This window comes from Periplaneta americana, chromosome 2 (assembly GCF_040183065.1).
Source record: "Periplaneta americana isolate PAMFEO1 chromosome 2, P.americana_PAMFEO1_priV1, whole genome shotgun sequence".
Taxonomy (NCBI): Eukaryota; Metazoa; Arthropoda; class Insecta; order Blattodea; family Blattidae; genus Periplaneta; species Periplaneta americana.
Window position 1 is genome coordinate 80,135,625 of NC_091118.1, and position 21,181 is coordinate 80,156,805.

General features: G+C 36.1%; 1 protein-coding gene and 1 long non-coding RNA gene across 5 annotated transcripts in view; one reads left to right on the forward strand and one right to left on the reverse strand.

Annotated features, from left to right (window-relative positions):
* LOC138694374 (SUN domain-containing ossification factor) overlaps positions 1–21,181 on the forward strand; it is a 533,809-nt gene that overhangs the window by 384,396 nt on the left and 128,232 nt on the right. The window lies entirely within an intron of this gene.
* On the reverse strand, positions 8,638–10,906 carry LOC138695285 (uncharacterized). The gene is made up of 3 exons (XR_011331115.1): positions 10,391–10,906; positions 9,830–9,947; positions 8,638–9,376 (listed from the first exon to the last, which is right to left on the reverse strand). It is a non-coding gene; the product is annotated as an uncharacterized lncRNA (long non-coding RNA).

Sequence of the window (21,181 nt, forward strand, 5' to 3'; positions counted from 1 at the left end):
GATATTCAGTGACATCTATTGTAATTTAATTTATACATTTTTCATTATGACAGTTTCTAATAGAAAACGAATATGATCAGTTATATAACTTCTCTGAAATTAATGTAATTATGGAAGTAAAAATATTACTTACACAAATTTATCAAGATTTAATTCATAATTAAGAGTATCAATATCATGTTTTATAATACATTTCCTTAAATTATAAAACCAACCAAACATTTTTCAGTGTTATAAACATAATGAAAATCGGAGCTGATTATCTCATTACCTTTGTTTTACTGCAAAGTGCCACCCGGACTGTAACATTTCTCCCTGACAATCTTGCCAAATTCGGGCTCCGTCTTCGAACAACTAACACGTAATAAAGAAACCAAATGTTTATCAGTAATTTTGCTTCGCGCATTGCTTTTCTGATAATTTAACTTCCTGAAGAACTGTTCACAAGTATACGTAGAACAAAAAAGTGTAGCAATGCAACTACCGAAATGACGAAGGTTTCGGTACCGGTACCTACTTTTTGACAGTGCACGGTAGAGTTCCAACCCCATCATTCTTGATGTACGCGAAGGTGTATTATTTCAGAGATCAATTTAACTCCAATTGTAATTCATGAGCAGCAATGGTTACACTGTAATAGAACGGATTGTTGAAAAGCTTCCATTCTTGATCCAATAATTTGGTATCTTGAAACCACCTCACAGTGAATACATATTTTAGTAAATCTTCCGTTACAGTTTTGTACTTCATTGGAATGTTTTGTGATTCGTCCTGTAGAACAGATTTCGTGGATTGAAAATGATAGAGATCATTGTGATCAGTCAGTCATGAAAGCTATCAAATGATCTATCATTGCAATTATCATGTTGTCCTTTTCTCGTAAGAGTGTATTTAAGGTATTAAGATGTCCCATAAGATCCGTTATAAAAGCAAGATTACATTATCCAGTCAGTGTTAGCCAGTTCAGGAAACTGTAGATAGTTCTGCTTTAAAAAAACTTGCTGTATATTGCGCAGCCCAAAGAAGCATTGAGGCATTACACCTGCACTCAGCCATCTAACCTGGAAATAGTATGAAAGGTCGAAGTAGTCTGCGATAATATCCTTCAAGAATAAAATTGCTGAAACTGTCGATGACGGAAAGCATCCATGAATTGTGACACTCAACCATAGTGCGTCATTTGCATAAAATGAGTAAGGTGCAAAAGTTGGGTTGCTGGGTACCGCATATGTTAAGTGAGGATAACAAGAAACAGCGTGTAGCAATATGTGCGTCATTGCTTGCCCAACACAGGTCAGCTTGTGATCGCAGCCAATCGTTCCTTGAGAATATTGTTACTGGGGACGAAATATTGTGTCTGTATGCCAACATGAGGAAAAGGGGAGAGTGGCTAAGTCCAACAAAAAAAGCAGCCCCTCGTGCAAAGAAGAGTGCGCATCCAAAAAAAAAAAATCATGTGCGTCTGGGGGAACAAAAATAGTAGCCTTCACCATGAATTGCTATCAAGGGACTAAAATCATTGCTACTGTGTATAACCCTAGATCATATATACCCAGATTGCTCTGCGTTATAGGCTTTGACGGAAACAACTTTTGTCAGGTTTACTATGCTGCCATCTAGTTGTTACATAAGGAGTCACGTCATAACTCCCATTTGAATTGCATTAGCGACTGTACTACCATCTCATGTTCGTTTACGGCGGACGGGTGGCGATCCTGGCGGTTGTTCTCTTCAAAGTGCAATCGATTTTAACATAGGAATGAGCAATCTATATCGTCGTGTGAATGCAAGAACTAGGTAACTTGATTTTTCATATTGTGACATTGCCTATTTAGATATTTATTGCACTAAGGAATATGTATCGTTTTCATTTACCTATATGTTATTTTGGAAAATATATGTCGCTGGTATCGTTCAATCAGTTACCAAGTTCTTGCATTACATTTTGTGCGATTTTTTATGCTATAAAAGAGGTAACTAAAAAACGCAAATTTCGAGTTACCTAGTTCTTGCATTCACACGACGAATGAGATCTGGGGTATAACGAACAACTAGAGAAAGTTCCCGCCATTGTTGAAAACGACCAACCTGGGCGTTCAGTGTTGTTATTGCATGATATTGCACGTTCACATTGAGCAAGATTGACCAGAGCAGTTATTGAAGAACGCGACTGGGAAACTGTTCCGCATCCTCCCTATTCTCCCGACCTTACCCCTTCAAATTTTCACCTTTTCCGCGCTCTCTCTAATCACATCCAGGGACAAGTCTTTACTGATGAAGACGCTCTTGACACTTGCTCACTGATTTCTTCAACTCAAAACCACAGAAGTTCTACAGGCATCGAACTTCTACCTGAACATTGGCAGAAGGTCATTGACACTGAAGACAAGTACATTACTGTGTGAGTGAGGATTGTGAGTACAATATTATGGTGTTAATGAAGTTATTGTGTTAATATAGTACTATTAAATGAATGAAAGTACAGAAAAACGCTACGAACTTGTGCACCAATCCAATAGAAATTCTTCCATAACAAAGTTCATTATCCACTCCTCTTATGAAGAAAACCAGCTGCGCTGTATTGTTAACATCAGTTGATTCATCAAGGGCAAGGGAATAACAATCACTGTACTAAGTTTTTCCTTTAACTGTTCTTCTAAATTTGTTCCAACACCTTTTCTCGAACCCACTCCCTGTAGTTTGTCGTCACCACACTCTTCGATGTGTGTATTTTATATTTATTTGTCAGCCAACTTTACAATTAATAATTATGGTGGGCCTTTAGACTACATTTCTGCTTTTCCGATGTGTGTATTAATGAAATGTCTTTTTACATTATAATGTGAAGTGTACTGAATTATTGCTCCATATATATAACAACATGCAGTTTCATTAAAAAATAAGAAAAGAACTTATCTTCCCACTTGGTCGCGTACGTGAAGTCATTTTTAGAGTACACCCCTGACTGTTCTGTTACTGCTTTCAAGCGCTCTGACAGTCTTCACCCCTTCACTCGTGGCAAAGTACTGACCAAAGAGTTTGTAAGAGTATTGTAAACTCTTTGGTGCTGACATGAATGTATACCATAGACAAATAAATAGAAAGACCCCCAACTCAATGCATTACCTTCGACACGCTATTGACGCGACTTCGAGACACTTGGCGGCAAAACATCGGAACTACATCTCGTTACACATAGCGGCAGAATGCGGAACTACATCCCTTGTTACACGGCCCGATCGGTATTACAGGTATCCGTTATGCCAGCATTAGAGCACGATCGGTACTGCAGATACCTATTATACCAACACATACTGGTATTTTTCATATCGCCAAAGGAGTGTGTAATGGTTTATCAATTTAAATAACATGTTTAACCACAATATTTATATCACATTTTTGTTTTAACATGTGAATATAAATATAATGGTTGAACATGAAACTGAAAACCATTAACACACTCCCTCTTTTAACACCGTCATTTAACCCTTTTATTAAATTAATTTATCAAATTTGACTAATAAAAGTTTTTGCATTTTCTAGATCAAATATGTAATTGAGATACAGGATGCGAATAGGATAGGATACTTCTCTCCAAAACACCTTAAGCACTATTTTTAAATAATGTTATGTATCATGTATTGGAAGATAAAAACAAAGATTGACTTTGGAATATTGACTTCGAAGTTATTATTGGTCACTTATATAATTATAATTCGCTCTTAATTTTTTTATGTCAAACATTAGCTTGAAAATAGTCATAAGATGTTTTGCTGTGACATAGTACAACGAACGTTCATAAACATTTATAAAACACCACTTTATTTGTTTTACACCGTCAGAGCTGAACATCTATTTTTAAAAGTAACTGCCATTAGTTTAATATATGGATATTAAAAATCTAAGTAATCAATAGTCACCACTGATAAAGAATACAAAGAAAACTATTTGTCTACAACAGACATAAAATTAACTTAGACTTTTAATAAAAACACCATTAAGAAATACAAGTAAAAAAAATATTTTTCATTCTCTGATGTATAGTTGATTCAAAACACTGAACATATTAGAAAAAGTGCAATACAATTTATTAGAGATAAGTCTATAGTTCGCAATATTTCCTAATTTTGAGCTTTGATCCTGAGTGTTTGATTTGGTTGTGGCCCCATTGCTCAAAATATGTTGTTGTTGTATTCTAATGCCAGGGGTTTGACAAAGTCATTTGACCTCTTGCACTCCAATATTTTTCGAAGATATTATCATGGCCAGCCACTGAAGCACAGATTTTGAGGTGTTCCGAATCCATTTCTTGGTTTGAGTTGCACAGTGGGTAGTTAGGAGACTGATATATTCCTATTCTATGCAGGTGTTTGTTTGGCCAGACAGTCATGGCCTGTTGCCAATCTAAATGCAGCTACAGACGATTTTCGTGGTAAATCGGGAATTAACTGTGGATTATGATGCAGAGAGTTCCATTTTTTCCCTTGATATTTCTGTTATCAAATTTTGTTTGTTGAAGTCTAAGTATGTAGATTTAATAAATCTTTTCACAGAGTAATACGTAGATATAGTAACAGGTCTGTAAGTAGCAGTGCTGCCCTTCTTTGTTAAAGCATCAGCATTCTCGTTTCCCAGGATTCCACAATGGGATGGTATCCACTGGAATACAATTCTTTTATTGAGTGATATTAATTGAGAGAGCATTTTAGTTATTTCTGCTGTTTGAAATGAAAGTATGTATTTAGAGACTATTGATAGAATAGCTGCTTTGGAGTCTGACAATATAACTGCATTCTTAAATTTATTGATGTGGCATAGAAGATTCCTGAGACTTTCACTTATTACAATGATTTCTCCGTCAAAACTTGTTGTTCCATATCCAAGAGATCTATAAAGTGAGAAGAGACAAAATATTGTACCATATTTACTCTCTTCTTAGCTGATGTTATACAAGCATTCCATTATAAAAAATTTAGTTGCTTCTGTACCATTAAAGTAGTCCCGCCCAGAAATCCGATTGGGGGACTATTTTGCTACATAGAATTGGAATATATCAGTCTCCAAACTGTCCATTGTGGTACTCAAACCAAGAAATGGATTCGGAACACTTCAAAATCTGTGCTTCAGTGGCTGACCATGACAATAATTTTGAAAAATATTGGAGTGCAAGAGGTCAAATGACTTTATTGTCAAATGCCTGGCATTAGAAAACATCAACATATTTACTCTGGTCATGATAATATCTTTGAAAAATATTGGAGTGCAAGAGATGAAATGACTTTATTGTCAAACGCCTGACATTAGAAAACAACAACATATTTACTCTCTAAACATTCTAAATAATGCACCCAAATCTCACCAGTTGCAGAAGCTGCAGATTCGTATCGCTGCCACTGGACTCCCTCCTATGCCCTATAGATGACACAACTGAAATGCTCATTGTAGTACTAGTAATTATTATTTGTATTTATATTACTATGTAATGTTAACTTAGGGTCTTAAAGATCGTTAGATTTATCATTGTCCTATATATTACAAAAATTATATTGCTCATAATGTAGAAGTAAAGTACTCTACTTTTTTTTTTCAGATGAATGAATGAATTCCCCTTATTTTCCTTCAATTAACTGAAGAAATCAACACATTAAACGAAATGAGATAACAATGATGATGATAATAATAATAATAATAATAATAATAATAATAATTCATTCTAGTACCGAGATCATGGAAAGCATGGGGCTCTACCTCCATGCCCCCCAAATGCCTTCTTGACATGTTACGGGGATACCTTTACCTTTTACCTTTAATAATAATAATAATAATAATAATAATAATAATTTATTTATTTATTTATTTATTATTAATATTTGTGTGCTGAACAACAGCCAGAGGCCAATTATAGTTCAGCACAATACACAAACAGAAGATACAAAGGTGCAAAACAAAAATAAATAATATCTTAAATAACAAAAACATACATAAATAAAATTGAGTACAAACAGTAAAAACTAATAATCAAAACGAAACTAAACCTTAAAAGGATCTAAATTGTGCCCATGCAAATTGGCATATTTTATGCATCTACAGACTGGAGAAAGTGATTTTGAATTTCGGTTATAAAACATTTTTTGAAATCTTAAACCTTTTGTAGGAATACGAAGGCTGATATTGTTTATGATAGACTCACAATCAATATCACCCTTGATAACTTTGCAAAAAAATTGATAATCAAGATTTAGACGTCCAGCATAAAGGCTACAACAGTTAAAATATTTACAGGTAATCTCATAGTTAAAGTCAGTGGAATTGGGTATATATCGAAAAGCACATAAGGAAATAAATTTTCTTTGAATATTTTCCAATTTAACCGAATCAGTTGAAGTAATGGAATTCCAGGCTACAGATGCATATTCAAGTTTAGAGCGAACCAAAGTAAAGTATAGAATTAATAGTGACTCAGGAGTAGAAAAAGAATAGGTTATAGACCTTATTAAACCAAGCATTCTTATTGAATGATTATAAATATATTGAACATGATCGTGAAAGTATAATTTAGAATCGAGTAGTACACCAAGATCTTTTATAGAATTTTTCCTAATAATACCTTATTAATACCTTATTAAACCAAGCATTCTTATTGAATGATTATAAATATATTGAACATGATCGTGAAAGTATAATTTAGAATCGAGTAGTACACCAAGATCTTTTATAGAATTTTTCCTAATAATACAGACGTTGTTAAGAGAATAATTAAATTTTATGGAAGTAGTTTTTCGAGAGTACGAAATGACAAAAGTTTTTGTTTCATTAATTTTCATTCCATTAATGTCAGACCAAAGTTCAATGGAGTTAATATCATTTTGAAGAGTTTGGCAATCGGCAGAACTATTTATTGAGCGAAAGATTTTGAGATCATCAGCAAATAACAGGTAGTTTGAACTTATTCTTTTACATATGTCATCAATAAATAATAAAAATAATAGAGGGCCCAATGTAGATCCTTGGGGAACTCCACATAAACAATTAAATGGGTCCGAGAGAGAATCACCTAGACGAACACAACATTGTCTATTAGTTAAATAGTTTTCAAACCAGCTCACGTAGTTAGAAGAGAGACCAAAGGTTTTTAATTTATTTATCAGAATATTGTGAGGTACAACATCAAACGCTTTGCTAAAGTCGATATAAATTGAGTCAATTTGACCTTGGGTTTCAACAACAGGCATGACAAGATTAAGGTAGGATACTAAGTTTGTAGTTGTTGATTTACCTTTAGTAAAACCATGTTGTGCTGAATTAATTTTATTCTTGACATAAAATGAAACATGTTTGTGGATTATTTTTTCAAAAATTTTTGAGAAATTGTTTAATATTGAAATAGGTCTATAATTGGAAACAACATTTTTTTTTACCATTCTTAAAGATAGGAATAACGGATGCTTCTTTCCAAAGCATAGGGTATGTACCGGTTAATAAACTTAAATTAAATATAAAAGTTAAAACGGGTATTAGAATATTAGAACATCCCTTAATAATAAAATTAGGAATGCCATCAGTGCCGTTTGATTTATTAGGTTTAAGCTTTTTTATGGCTAATGAAACGTCATCAACTGTAATTTTAGGTAAGGATAAGAAGTCAGTAGAATTATAATCCAACAAACAGAGATTAGAATTAGGCTGTTTTTGAATCGATTTAAATTGATTAGCAAATGCATTAGCAATTTCTTGCTGATCAGTAATGTGAATCCCATTTATTATTATTAATAATAATAATAATAATAATAATAATAATAATTAATGAAGTCCATTACCATACACTTGTCAACAAAATTAAACACAATTTTGTTAAAAGATAAAGACAATGAATGAATCACTCAATGAAAGAGAATACAGGTTCAAATTGATGCCACAGTGAAGTGCAATGAATGAAGCAATTATGTTAGGTGGTGAAAAAGGTTAATGTAAGTAGGCTGGTGATGAAGTGGGTCGTAGTTCTTGAGTGGGATACCAAGCATCCCTTGATGGAATGGCCCCTCTTAGTAAGTTATATCTGAAGTCACCGTTATACTGATTACTGCGAAAATGGCTTGCACATATATAGGCCCTTCTGTAAGGATGAGGATTTTCTGCCACAGCTGCCCACATGTAGTACCTGTTACAATCAAAATTCTATTATTATCTTAAAAAAAATACACAAACCAGGGTTAGTATTAATTTAAATTAATGATTTAATCATGATGTAAATAAAATAATTTTCATTTTATTTACATCAAATAATTGTTACTACTTAAATCACAGATTAAAATTATATGCACCTAACATGATTAAGATGAGAAATTAACTTCCTGAAAAAAAAAAAATAAACGTTTTTACATATGACTGTTCTGCTGCTTCTTAAAACTATTAGCAATATATACGAGTAGCAAACTTGCATCTCTGCAATGAAGAAAATATTTTCTATGGTGAAATATATTTTTCTTCCTATGAATTCATATAAAATTTCACCACAGAAAAATCTTTGTTTATTACAGACATATAATTCTAGCATCTTCTGAAGAAATGGACAGGTTTTGAAAGTTTGCTTCTCATATGTTTTTTCCCCAACTCCTAATTAAGGAGCAACAGAACACATGGTACAGGTAGTCAAGTAGAGCCTACTTTCGGAATCACCACCTAATTAAAGCACAGTATGATGCTGAGGATTGAAATGAATAGTTGTAGCTCATAACAATATTCAAAGTGAAAGTTGCACAATGCCAAATGGACTATGTATTTATTCTGAAAACACACAATGCTAAGCTCTTCTGATAAATTTATTTGTAAATATTAATCTCCCTAAATAGTTGAATTATTTTCTAATGAATAACAAACTGAGCATAATATCTTGCCTAAGTCTAAGCTAATTATTATTATCATTAAGTGCAGGTTATTAGTGCTGTAACTCTTCATGTATTAATAATGAGGCCTATGTGTAAACATAGTAAATTATTTTTTAAGCGATGTTGTTAATTACTTAAAATAACACATTAACAAAATACACAATTATGTAGGAACTAATGCACAAATTAAGTTTAAATGAATTACAAAAGAAGGCAAAAACTCATTTTAATAAACAAATATGAATTTGACAAATAATTCTCACTTAAATTTTAAAATCACTACAGTTTACCAACCCTGACTATTTACTGATGATATATAAGGATATCTTTGCATTGAGCTTATGCCAATGCCATTGCTTATCTTTTAAGCTGTGCTGCATTACTTGGCGCAGGAAACAGGAATAACCAGGTCTTCTCATTACTATCCGATTTCTGACAGTACACTGCAGCACATTCACAGTGTAAAACTCCGCCATTTGTCTTTCTATTAACTGAAACAAACCAGCAGTAGCCTAGTATCATATAATGTATTAATAACACTACATTTCATAGAACAATTGAAGGATTGCAGTATAATCAACGTTTGTGAAATATTCCTGGAAGAATTCTATCCACGGGTCTATAAAAATAATAAATATCTCCGGCAATTTAACTCCTTTTATTTTATCAAAATTATTCCAGTAAAGGTACTACTGTTAACTGTAAAGTCAAATTTCTAAAATATCTTTTTTCGGGAACAACACTTCTTTACTATTGCATTACCAAGCTAAGGTACCCCGCCATCCTTTGGTAACGCAACTGTAAAGAATTACACCGGGAACAACATATTTAGTCATATCAGATTCTGTCCCACGAATTTTAAGATGTCTGACCAACTTAACTTAGCTATATACAAAAATAAGATGTTCGTTCATACCCAAAGTGTATATTAACTGTTAGCTTACCTTTAAAGCTCTTGGCGTAATTGCAGTTAGGCCTAATACACTGTTGTAATTCAACACAGAAGTCAGTTCATCATGTGGTAGTGGTAGAAGGAAGGTAATCGCGTTCTGAAGTTTATCCCTGAAAACAATTACAGATCTCAGTTTAATAAACGTTTAAGATATGACGGAAGAATTCAGTTTAAATTAGAAAACATGACGGTGCAGTTAAGCTGCATCTACACGGTTCAGTTTTTCATGCTCGTACGCACGCAGTCTGGGAAGAATATTGAAAGATCAAGTTTAAAGCGCATGTTGAATTAAGATACATTAAGATTTTATATCTACAAGGTACGCCATATTAATATTAAAATACCAAAATACCATGTGATGGAGTGTAAAAACTGATTATAGTTTCACTGATCAAGTTCTGCAGCAGCGAAAGCTAAAATAATATATTATCCTGCACATTGTGTGCACTTCCGTTATTATTAAATACCAATCTTGCAGGCATTGCTTGAATGTGTGAAGTTGAAAGAAAAGTTGAACCTTGTAGATGTAATCTCAAACATATTTCTTTCTTACCTTTAACGTTGCGAATTATTTCTTGTTGCAGGAAAGCACCAGTAACTTCTCAATTAACTCGATCTGTTCAAATTTCTTCCTTAAGCAGCCATGTTCGTCCATTCCATAATTTATACAAGATTTAAACAGAATAGGAATGCCAACATCCAACAATTGATCAACTGAACAAATGAGGTTAATAGGTCATACACAGTACACTAATATGGCTACTTTGTCCTCGAATGAAAATGCAAATTAGCTATATAGTAATAGTAATAATAATCCGAATATTATAAAACTGACACATTCTGTAAATAATGGATATTAATAATATCTGTTTAAAACTGTCATATTGGCAAAACTTATAACCAAAGAATTTTCGAAACCAAAGAGTTTTGTACTGCTAATTTTACAAACTCTGTGATCGAAATACAGCCAGCGCTGTCCTGACCACATGCGGCAAACTATGGAACATCTATGAGCACCCAACATCTATCATTTGAGTTAAACCCCCCTGATGTATACTAGGAGCGCAAGACGCGCCTCTCGCTGTTACTCTGCATCCCTGCCCCAGCTCATCTTATGACAAACACCCCAGTATCCTGTCTCGTTGTGAAATAGAATTCGAACTATCACAGTCAATAATAATGATACTTACTCTTTCCAACATCATGCCCTCAGGATCGATCGGACCATATTTTATTAGAGTCATCTCACCGCCAGCCTCCTAAATTGAGACAACTCAGCCTGCCTGTGGTTTTCCGTGATTTTCCTAATGCGCGAAGACATGTCAGGATGAGTCATAAAAGAAATGGGACACGGACCTCCATCTCCCTTCCTACACATTTCTGTATTTTTCCGCATTAAAGTCTTTTGAATCTGCGCCTTGGCTTTGATGTATTGCCTTCGGTACTCTGGGAGAGTTTATTCGAGCGTCACTCGTACAGTGCAAGGGCCCGGATCTCTTCTCTCGCGAGGACTGCGGCAGTGCGGCGCTCACGCTCCACGCTCAATGTGCGGGCTTAAAATATTCGGTAATCCTGACCTGTTACTATTCTGTTGTGCTTTTCCCTGCCCCCTCATGTGGTAGCTATTAAATTAAGTCCATTTTCGGCTTTCTCCAAAAATGTTCAGTGTTTTTTTCAATGAAACGGAGCGGAGTGAGGCAAGTGGCAAACAGGCTTAGAGCTTTCTTAGACACTAAACTTTTTCTCAGCCTCAATTTCCCTTGGTCAGTACTTCTATGTATATCTTGCCATTCCCCTATTGACACTGACTTCTCACAATTAAATATAAATTTAAAATGGTATGAAAATTATAAACATTAAGTTAGAGTGAATTGATGAAACATTACTGTAATACGTTAGAATGGCGGACTGCTTTACACATGCTTGCTTGAATAGCTAATATTATGAAACAAAATTTTCTGCCGAAAATGTAAAGTTAATGCAATATAAAGGGAACTAAATAAATTGAAAGATCAGAGACCTAGCGTCTTCAAAGTCAGTTATCTGGTTCTAATAAATACACGGATTCCAAATTAATGTGAAGACATAGAGACAATACTGTGCCGGTCATCGCATTTCACTCAGGCTTCTCTCCTATTTCCTTCATTTTGGCAATGTTTTCGATACTATACTCTTCCTAATGCGGTAGCTGTTAGGTTACGTCCATTTTCGGCTTTTCACCTTCAAAATTCTCATAAGTTCTTTCAACGAAACAGTGAAAAACGAAATGAAACAACAGGCTTGGAGCTCTTAAACTGTAGATTCTTCGTCAGCCCTCAATTCCCTTGCAAGGACGCGCGATCGCGTACCTTTCAATTATTTTCCCTTCTTTCATTGCGTCATTCCACACGGTCGACTCGCTTCATTATCTATCTATATTGGATAGGGTGTACTCATCCTGCCCATGATAGTATTTATTTAATAATCCTTACATCTATCCTTATCTACCCTACAAGTTGCATAACGTGAATAAAGACATTTCACGCAATTCACGGAATATCATTAATATCCTGTCACTTTATACGTATGTGTGTGCCCACGTTATTTACCATACAGGAATGTTTTTCAAATTCATCCTTGTTCCCTTTTTACATTGATTTTAGAAATGTTATAAATAGCACTGCAAATCATTACAATTTTGACAGTTTGTGCTTATCTTTCTAGATATAATTTTCTGTATGTTAATTTAGGCTATATTATTTTCGCTTTTGAGCAGTCGTGGTTCCTTTGTATCACTGACTTGACTAACGAATATTCATTCATTCGTAGTGTTCTGCCCAAGGTCAGGGTTTTCACTGCAAACCCAGCATTCTCCAATTTTTCCTATTTTCTACCTTCCTCTTTGTCTCTTCATATGATCAATATATCTTATTGTCATCTATCATCTGATATCTTCTTCTGCCCCGAACTCTTCTCCCGTTCACCATTCCTTCCAGCGCATACTTCAGAAGGCAGTTTCTTCTCAACCAGTGACCCAGCCAATTCCTTTTCCTCTTTCTGATCAGTTTCAGCATCATTCTTTCTTCATCCACTCTTTCCAACACAACTACGTTTCTTATTCTGTCTGTCCACTTCACATGCTCCATCCTTCTCCATAATATTCACATTTCAAATGTTTCTAGTCGCTTCTCTTCACTTCGCCGTAATGTCCATGTCTCTGCCCCATACAATGCTACACTCCACACAAAGCACTTCACTAATCTCTTCCTTAGTTCTTTTTCCAGAGGTCCGCAGAAGATGCTCCTTTTTCTATTAAAAGCTTCCTTTGCCATTGCTGTTCTCCTTTTGACTTCCTGGCTGCAGCTCATGATACTGCTTGTAGTACACCCCAAGTATTTGAAGCTGTCCACTTGCTCTACTGCCTCATTTAGAATTCGCAAGTTTACCTTCTTTACTTTTCTTCCTATGACCATGGTCTTGTTGGCATTTATCTTCATTCCATACCGTTCACAGCTGTCATTTAGCTCCAGTCGCATATCCCTTAGTATCATCCTCTTCTGCTAACAACTTCATATCATAGCAAATCTTATACACCTTACTCTTCTTCCTCCTATTATCACTTCTCCCGTGTTCTGAAAACAGTTCTTCACTAAATCCTCCAAGTAGATGTTGAACAGAGTAGGTGATAAAGGGCATACTTGCCCTCTTTCTATTTCACTTCCTTGTGATATTTCTTCTCCTATCCTGACTTTGACTCGTTTCATATAAAGGCTACTGAAGATCCTCTCTTTCCAATCCACGTCAATTTTCTTTATAATCCCCATCAGATTATTCCAATTCACTCTGTCAAACGCCTTTTCTAAGTCCAAAAATACTGTACATACGTCTTTATTTTTCTCTAGGTATCTTTCGCCGATTGTTCGTAGCAGTCCAATTGCACCTCTCGTATCTTTTCCCTTCCTGAAGCCAAACTGCTCTTCTTCCAGCTGTTCTTCCATCTTAGAATATAAACGTCGATTCAGTATTCGCAGAAGAATCTTCGCCGAGTGTGATGTCAGACTAATAGACATAAATATTATAGTTGTTGATTCAGGCATTATAAAAACACTGCAACGAAAATTTAGGATCTCATTAGTTCCAAATACTAGTTTAATGCGGTATGTTTAAAATCCTAATGCCATATTAGGTCGTTTTTAGATCCTATCGTATTCTGCTACAGTATTTTGTTCACTGACAAGTAAACGAAAGAAGATGGAATAAGTTCGAGCACAACAAGGTGGTTCTGATTTAAGAATTCGGAGATTAACCGTTACTTAGGGTTAAGACCAAGTCCAAAAAGCTGCACAGAGGTATAACGTAAGAAATAAAAATAGTTATGCGCAAACCAATAAATGTCAATTGTTGTTGCCACAAAATTAATTGTACGAAAAATAATTATAGACCTGTACATGAAAACTATTCATCAGATGCCTGAAATATAGACTGCGAAAAAGAATCTAGTTGACATTTTATAAAGGAATAACAGTTCCAGTTTTAACTTACAGCTCTGGCACTTCGTAACTTGCTGAAAGTGACAGTAGGGAACTGCAATCACCGCAGATGAAATGTTTAAGATTGGTTGCAGGACTCTTCCGTCGAGACCAACAATGCAGCGCAGGAACGAAGTTTCAATGATAGATACATCTATATAAACGGGAAACACGATTGCATCACATGATGAAAGTGGAAGAGGAGAAAATTTCTAGACATTTGCTGCATTCTAAGTTGGAAGGACGACGAAATGTTGGAAAACTACGACTAATAAGATGCGTGATCAATAGAGACGGTACGGCTCTCTCGGTTCATACCCAATTATTGATTGTGAGGTGATCAACATTGAGACGACATGAAGCAGAAGTTGAATGAGTTGGCAAAAAGAAGTCGAATTACTCAAAGAAAATGTGTGCTGAAGACAAGAAACCTCACAGCTATATTCTTGGTGAAATGCCATTATCTAACGGACATTAAACTTGTAGGCTAGGTATTAAAGACATCTGTCAGTGACCGCCCCTGGCAGTCGTCTTTCTGAACATTGTCCCTCATGTCGCCTTTTCTTTGTATCGTGCAGACTAAGATAAATTTTAGAATACAAGAAAAAGTGTGAAATTAATATATCTGTAATTACATATATAGTGAAATTAAGAAATGTAGGCTAGTAAATATTAGATTCTCTTCTATGAGGTTCCTTCGTTACTTTTTTATCTGCAGAGGACTATCGTGACTCTACTGTTGCTCGAGTATATTTGTAAAAATCTAGGGCGTTAAGTTATCTAGAACCTGGCTCTACTTTTAAAATGTTTGTCTGGTTGGTGAGTTCCTACAAATAGAAAATGGCTTCACATACAAAATAGTTACATCACAGAACTTCATTTAACAATGGAAACTTTCGATTGACAGAATGTTTGTGTAATGACATTAAAAATAATTAAGTAGCACGTTAAAAATACTCTTTCCGCTCAGGAATGAACGTGATAAGTAACATTTAATAGCTGAAGAAGTTTGAAATGTTGTCAGCTTATTTTAATGGTAGTGTTATTTTAGTAAGAAGTCCTGTCTTTACTCATGAATCACGCACAACAATAACTAACTTGATTCGTTACTTTTGGCAAAAGACGAAATTTAGTAAGTAAAGCAAATATGTCCCCCTTCTTCAATATTTACGAGCAGTTCACAATTTGATCACCACTGTATCTAGAAGATTCGAAGCAACACATTGTAATCAGTAATTACTTTGATATCTTGTCTGTCGGTATTCCCGTTCTCTTATCTATCTGCGTATGTATTGATAACTAGATTCTTCAATGGACTGATATACGCACCATTTCTTCAATGGGAATCCTTGAAGTTGTCTTGAAGTGGTCAGAAAAAGACTGCCAGTTCCCAGACTTGTCAACAAACACCAATCAAGCGATGCGTGCTACGAACCTGTGTCATCTTACTATACATTAGAACCTCTATTATCCGTGGTAATGAAGGGGGTGGACTGAACGGTTAATCGAAAAAATCGGATAATCCGTACTTATATTTTCATAAAATAAGTTGATAGGCCTACGACTTAGGTCTATAGTTCCGTAATTTTCTACGTACTCTCATGTTTAACATGCTTGTTAGTGGATCAGAAGTTCACAATTTGAGTTCGATTGTCAATGACGAGTTTTAAGTGACAAAGAAATCCTTGCGATGGTTGTCGGGGGAAAGATAAGAGTAGAGGTATCGTGTTGTAGATTTACATTCTCGTTTTATTTATTTTTTTTATTTTATTCGGTTATTTTACGACGCTGTATCAACATCTAGGTTATTTAGCTCTGAATGAAATGAAGGTGATAATGCCGGTGAAATGAATCCGGGGTCCAGCACCGAAAGTTACTCAGCATTTGCTCGTAATGGGTTGAGGGAAAACCCCGGAAGAAACCCTACCGGGATTCGAACCCGGGCCACCTGGTTTTGCGGCCAGACGCGCTGACCGTTACTCCACAGGTGTGGACTACATTCTCGTACTTCATACACTTTATCTTTGTTTTATAATAAATAGCGCACAGTTGTAAGTTGTAACGCCAGTCTCGTATTGTAATTGAGGACCGTTTTTGCAAAACTTGCTAACTGAAAAAGCTAAATTTTACAGGAGAGACAAAATACTATAGTGAGCAAGTTTTGCTGTATCTCTCACTTATAGCAGATCACACTTTGACACACTACAATGAAGAGAAATAATATTACTAAGATGCTTTGAACATCATGTAGAGGCCTGCCTTATGTTAACGAATCCATCAAAATCTCAATTTTGCAAATTTTGCAGTTAGCAAGTTTTGCAAAAACGGTCCTCAGTTCGACTTGAGCTATATATTCTACTTTCCCAAATCTCTCAATTACTTGCACTTTTTCGATACTAAGCCGAACACATTTTTTTTCGACTATCTTTAAAGATATTTTGCATAGAAGTTAAACAGTACGGCCACTCGAACGTAGGACAAAGACCAAATGATGCACGGGTTTGCAATTTTGTAAAAGTTACTGAGGTCATTTCTTTGAAAGGAGATAGTGACTATTTTATAAGTTGGGAAAACACCCTCTTCCATAAGTAACTGCTCTGGTTGCCAGAAGTGTGCAGAAACATTCCTACGACATAGCGTGTAATGGTAAGGGCTTATAGAAAAATAGGACGAGAAAAGCAGTCGGATAATCCGCCGATCGGTTAATAGGATGACGGAAAATCGGGGTTCTACTGTACTTATCTTACTTAAATACAGAGCTTCCAATCTCAGTCACAGTCCTGGAAGTCCAAGATAATCTCTCTCGTGTAGCAGCACAATGTGCAGCTTCACTTGAATTCGCGCAGAAAGTGACAAAATTATTAAAATTGTGACCGTAAGTTATAAAACGCTAAAATTAATTTTCGTAATAATTCTTTCCTCCATTTTGTAAATGAATGGACTGGGAATTCAGAACTGACATTTTAACTGACTTTTATCGGAATATGTAAATTCCCAAGACATCGTTATTGGAGTCGGAAAGACCTTACCTGCTACATAAGTGCCAATTACGTGACATTTCGTAATGGCCTTTATAACATTACTGAAGGATTATAAATATATCAATATTGCTTTCTGTTAAAGTGTACTGCAACTCCACTTTTTTGATTGGAACATGCCTCCTGCATTCCATTGCAGGATTTTAAATAAAACTGGTCTTGAATGTCTGGATCTCAATGTTGCCCCCAACCGGACATCCGACTGGGGGGCATTTTTTCGAATTTAATTCCATTAAGATCTGCTTTCTTCGTAGGCCATTTAGCGTTATCCAGGGTTCACCACGAGGAGGCGGCGGCCTACATTACATTTGTAATGAGGAAAATTCTATTATGAATTGGGAACATTTAAATGTTTGGAAAAAAGTTGTAAAGTTCAAATCCTGTTTGGGGACATTGTACTGGTTTGCCAGAAACCAAATGATGTTTATTCAATCTGGTTGAGCATTACATACATACATACATACATACATACATACATACATACATACATACATACATACATACATACATACATACATACATACATAACTCAAGGAGAACTGGAGCTAATGTTTACCAATTCGTTTAGGCTTGTCGACGAGCATATGGACATATTTCGACATTTATTGTAATTTAAGGCAAGATTAAACATTGTGATAGCATTTATATAATTACATTCTCTATCCTGTAGCTCACTTCACGGTGTAAACGGGTTCCTTTACGGAAGGCGGAGGGCTGACAACAGGTCGAGAAACAGTCGGTACGTGTTGGGGTCGCTGAAGATTGGAAATCCAGTTCTATACGTCGTTGTACAATATCTATTGTTCCTATCTGTCCATCAAATGAATAAAGTGATATAAAACATAGAACACTAATAGATCTGTTCACATGGAAACAAACAAGAGTTACTGTCAATTTAGGGCTCTCAAGACCACGCGTATGTGTTTACATCTCAATATTCTTTCGTTGGACAGGATTTATTTGTCTTAGCGTAATGTTACCGTAGAAATGAATGTTTATTGAACCTTTAAATGTTTTATGAAGAATTTCACTTATAATTTAGGAGATTTTCGAATCAAAGGAACTAGCTGTTTTTTTCGTCAGAAGTTCAGAAAAATGAGCTTCATGCAGCGATTAAATACCTCTACACAAAAGGTTTAGCGTATAACGAAATCCATAAAATATTTAGAAGTGGATTTAAGACTATTACCGTACTGTAAATCACTTTCACGAATCAGCACTCAAAATGTGGTCTCCTACAATGTTTCGTTATGTTGTATTTCGTAGCGACGATCAAAGCCCGCTCGCTTTGCTCTTAGTACGCTCTCGTGTTCTTGAATTTATCGATTTGATCATCAAGAATATGGACTTTGGAGAACGTCCTGCAGTCCATTTTGCCGTACTTCTTCACTAGAATTTCAACCAGCTTCACATAATTTGTGATTGCTCAGTAGGCCCTAACCATTACGACAAAGCTATTCTTCTTCATAATAAGCATATTGGAAAATTCCTTGTACTCTGGGATCTTCGTCTGTGATCCGGCATTGAGTTTGTCATATTCGGTTTCTGCCTGTTTGTTTGTTTTTTTTTTTTTGGAGGGGAGGAGAGGGTAATAGCGAACTTCATGGCTATTTACCACTGACTAATATGGAAGAGATTTTCGCAACAATGTAAATAACATTGACATTTTGAGTTACATGTTATATAAAACAAAATTTCGCCAATCAAACGACGAAAAATTAATTGTCCATCTTACCGGCCAGACTTTTCTTGAGTGCTCGAGATGCTCAGGTTTTGTTTCGATCTTCAGTACGTACGTGGTGTGTCTAAAAAGTTCGGTGAATGATGTCATATCTGAACGGCAACTTGGCGCATGTGCTTGCGCATGCGCATGGTTCTTCAGAGACTTGGGGACAATCGATACACAGCATGCAATGCATGCGACTGGCAGTGTAAACAGACTGCGACCAGTTGAACGTAGTCAGTGTGAGAGGAAGTGTCACAGCGCAATGGAGCAACGTGTAAACATCAAGTTCTACTACAAATTGGGGAAGATTGCAGCGGAGACACATGGAATGTTGGTGCAGGTGTACGGGAGGGAAGCCGTGAACAGAAAATGTGTTTACGAATGGTTTAAACGCTTCCGTGAAGGGAAGGGAGGATGAGCCACGTTCAGGTCGGCCATCGACAAGCAGAACCCCAGAAATGATCGAGAAAGTGCGACAAATGCTGACACAAGATCGGCGACTGACTCTAAGATCGATTGCGGAGGAATTGGACATTAGCAAGGACACGGTGCACATCATCGTCCGCGATGATTTGGGTAAGCGGAAGATCTGCTCCCGATTTGTGCCGCACAAGCTCACAGACGAGCAGAAAGCAAAACGGATGGAAACTTCTGGTGATTTCATTTCCATGTGTGACCAGGATCCATTGCGTCTGAAAACCATCGTCACGGGAGATGAGACCTGGTGCTACCAGTTCGATCCGGAATCAAAACGGCAATCGATGTCATGGTGTTCACCGTCTTCCCCGCGACCAAAAAAAAGCCGTCTGCAAAAATCCAAGGTGAAAACACTGTTGATCGCCTTCTTCGACAACAACGGCATCATCCATAAGGAATTTGTTCCTGCAGGTCAAACCATTAATCCTGCAATTTTACCAGTCCGTTTTGAGCCGATTGCTACAGCGTATCCGGCGGGTTCGGCCAGAGTTGCACAGGACTGTAAAATGGATGCTGCTCCATGACAATGCCCCTCCACACTGTGCGAACCGTGTGCGCCAATTCCTGGCTCAGAAGATGGTAACTGTTCTTGAACATCCTCCGTACTCCCCTGATCTGGCTCCTGCGGACTTCTTCCTGTTTCCCCGCTTGAAGGCGGCCATGAAAGGTGAACGTTTTGCGGACGCGAATGCCATCAAAGATCGTGTGACAGCCGTTCTGCGATCGATTCCACAGGAGGCCTTTGCTGATAGTTTCCAGAAGCTGTACGAACGTTGTCAAAAGTGTGTTGTAGCGGGTGGCGACTATTTTCAAGGGCAATAAAGAAAATTTGTTTGTATCTTTGTTTCGTTTGTTTTCTGATGGCATTCACATTCACCGAACTTTTTAGACGTATGCCGAAAAATACCTTGTAGGCCTGACACATTTTAGCAGATGCGTTGATTAATCGGTCGCAGACATAATATGTATACCGATACTTTCAGCATCTTAACGCCATCTCAGAAAAATACAAATATGTAAGTTATTCACGTAAACAGCTGGAACTAAAGTGATTTGGTGAGTTTAAGGCCATTGTATTTATATTACTTATTACTGGAAGTTCTATAAGATTCTCGAGAGTTCTGTAAAGTTCCAGAAATGACTCCAAGATTATTCAGCACTGGATTCACGTGGAATGTTCCGAAAAATAGATAAATTTCAAAATAACACTCTTCTAATCACAAAGGGAAAGTTTGTGAGGAATAATTTCTAAATGTTTAGTTATAAGCAATCGGAAAATATCACCACCCAAAAACAAAAGTTGTGTTAGTGTTAATGTAACTGAAGTTGGCGTATCTCATTTCGACTGCGAAGAAACTGAACCTACGAAGAGTAAAGAGAAAGCTCAGAGTTAGGGATGAATAACTGCATTTTTTTCTGTCCAGTATTTAATATGGCGTCAGGCCTGTTCTTAGATTTCTTTTCGTGCATCCTAATGTGTATGTGTGTTAATGTTGCACACTGACTGGCAAAAAAAAATGACTTAAAGAAAAGTCTGAAAGTTAAGTTAAATGTAAATTACTTAGTAACCCTAGCAAAAACGTTGTTGTAATAGT